The sequence below is a fragment of the Centroberyx gerrardi genome, chromosome 15 (genome assembly GCF_048128805.1).
Source record: "Centroberyx gerrardi isolate f3 chromosome 15, fCenGer3.hap1.cur.20231027, whole genome shotgun sequence".
In the NCBI taxonomy this organism is placed as follows: Eukaryota; Metazoa; Chordata; class Actinopteri; order Beryciformes; family Berycidae; genus Centroberyx; species Centroberyx gerrardi.
This window is the reverse complement of record NC_136011.1, coordinates 29430369-29433265: the sequence shown is the minus strand read 5'-3', so window position 1 is coordinate 29433265 and position 2897 is coordinate 29430369.

Genomic DNA, 2897 nt, shown 5'->3' with positions numbered 1-2897 from the left:
CTAGTGTCTAGTGTCTGGAGATCTTCTCTAAACTTTCATATAATAATTTTATGGATCTGAACAGAGAAGTGGAAGCAGAGTGTGTATCTGTGGGAGCCCTCTGTCTGTCTGAAGGAAGTTCAACTGACCGCGGGCGTAGCTGTCAATCAAACCGGCGTGTACAGATCCCGCGGGTTCGAGTCCGGGAAGAAGACTCAGCCTGACATGAGCAGGAAGGGAAGCGCTGCATTCAAGTCATGCTGGATTTAGCGTAAATGTCAGCAGCCGTCATGCATGTGACATCATGGGAAAAATATAAATTATACTTGAGAAAAGTGAGGAATATCTGCTGTTTATGGTTGATAGTTATAGTTGCTAATGGGAGGTTTTTATGGACGTTTTTCCTTGTTCTCATTGAGGGTCAAAGGTCGGGGGGGGGGGGGGGTATTTATTTATTTTTCTCACAAGAGACTGTTACTGTGATTAAGAACTACAAAAATAAATCTAACTAGATCTAAGAGTGAGTGTGTGAGGCAGAGGGAGAACTTCATTAGTAGATGGAGGATAAATACATGAAAAGAGACTTCTGCAATGCCAGTGCAACTGTTTGTGCTTCAGAGTGTGTGTGTGTGTGTGTGTGTGTGTGTGTGTGTGTGTGTGCCCACTCAGCCCAGACCTGCGTCACCCGAGGGAGCGCTTGTTGTTTACTACAAGGAGGATCAGCTGGCTCCTCCCACCACAGTGAGCCGCTGGCAGTCTCTCTCTCTCTCACACACACACACACACACTCTCTCTCTCTCACACACACACACACACTATATTAAAAATTCATCAGCTGAAGTTCATTCAGCCTATATCACTAAAATCTAAGATCCAGTCTTTTAAAAAACCTAATTACATCCAGCATGCACTGCAGAATGATTAGAGGAAATGTAGGAAAACTAGACGAACACAGATAGAAATGAACTGACACCAACATTTCCCTTTAAATTCTCTACTGTCCTTTAAAGAAGAAGCATCATTTGGATTAATGCTGCCCTGTCAATCATTTAGCTGTAGAGTCTCTATTTTCAAACGGTGAAACGGTAAAGCTCCTACAGACACATCACTAACATGATGTGTGTGTGTGTGTGTGTGTGTGTTGCACTGAGAACTGTGATAGTTCAGTAACAGGCTGATTTCTATTGTAAAGCAGGCCTGTTCTGTTCTGTTCTGTTCTGTTCTATTCTGTTCCGTTCTATTCTGTTCTATTCTGTTCTGTTCTATTCTGTTCTATTCTGTTCTGTTCTATTCTGTTCTATTCTGTTCTATTCTATTCTGTTCTATTCTGTTCTATTCTATTCTGTTCTATTCTGTTCTATTCTGTTCTATTCTGTTCTATTCTGTTCTATTCTATTCTGTTCTATTCTATTCTGTTCTGTTCTGTTCTGTTCTGTTCTGTTCTGCAGCTGTCCGGCAGAACAGTGACACAGTGAAAGCGTCCGGTGGATTTCGGGTTCTGTGTGGAACCAGATGAGGTCTACCAGCAGGACTGAAGGTTCTGACAGAACCGATGACAGAGCGGAGAGACAGAGAGGAAGAAAGAAAGAAAGAGAGAGAGAGAGAGAGAGAGAGAGAGAGAGAGAGAGAGAGAGAGAGAGAGAGAGAGAGAGAGAGAGAGAGAGAGAGAGAGAGAGAGAGAGAGAGAGAGAGAGAGAGAGAGATAAACTGCAGGTCATGGCGGAGGGGGGATTAGCCTGATCAGACACTGACTGCGTGTCTACATAGGATTAGTCTCTCTCTCTCTCTCTGTCTGTGTCTCTCTCTCTCTGTCTGTCTCTCTCTCTCTCTGTCTGTCTCTCTCTCTCTCTGTCTGTCTCTCTCTCTCTCTCTCTGTCTGTGTCTCTCTCTCTCTCTCTGTCTGTGTCTCTCTCTCTCTCTCTCTCTCTCTCTCTCTCTCTCTCTCTGTAGCTACTTGCCCCTCAGCTAACCTCGTTAGCTGCTGCAGTTTAGCAGCTTCAACCAGCAGCAGCGTAACCAGGACTGTGTGTGTGTGTGTGTGTGTATGTGTGTGTGCACGCGCGTGTGACTGTCCACCGAGCTCGAGGAACGAATGGAGTGTGTGTGTGTGCGTGTGTGTGTGTGCACACGCCTGTGACTGTCCACTGAGCTCGAGGAACGAATGGAGTGTGTGTGTGTGCGTGTGTGTGTGTGCACACGCCTGTGACTGTCCACTGAGCTCGAGGAACGAATGGAGTGTGTGTGTGTGTGTGTGTGTGTCTGTGTGACACCACATGGCTAGCAGGAGCGGAGAACTGTCTGATTTTACTTGGTGTAGCTTTTTGTTTTTTCCCAGCCAGACAGCGAACCCAAATGCCACACAGCCACAACAGACCGCAACAACAGACCGCAACAACAGACCGCAACAACAGACCGCAACAACAGACCACAACTGAACCAACAGCAGAGAGTTTCTGTACAGACTGGACTGAGTCTGACAAACTGGTTCTACTGCAGGAGTCTGCAGGTGTTCATGTCAGGCAGAGGCAAGACCGAGACCGAGTCCAGACCGAGACCAGACCGAGTCCAGACTGCATCCAGACCGAGACCAGACCAAGTCCAGACCGAGTCCAGACTGCATCCAGACCGAGTCCAGACTGCATCCAGACCGAGTCCAGACCGAGTCCAGACTGCATCCAGACCGAGACCAGACCGAGTCCAGACTGCATCCAGACCGAGTCCAGACCGAGACCAGACCGAGTCCAGACTGCATCCAGACCGAGACCAGACCAAGTCCAGACCGAGTCCAGACTGCATCCAGACCGAGTCCAGACTGCATCCAGACCGAGTCCAGACTGCATCCAGACCGAGACCAGACCGAGTCCAGACTGCATCCAGACCGAGTCCAGACCGAGACCAGACCGAGACCAGACCGAGTC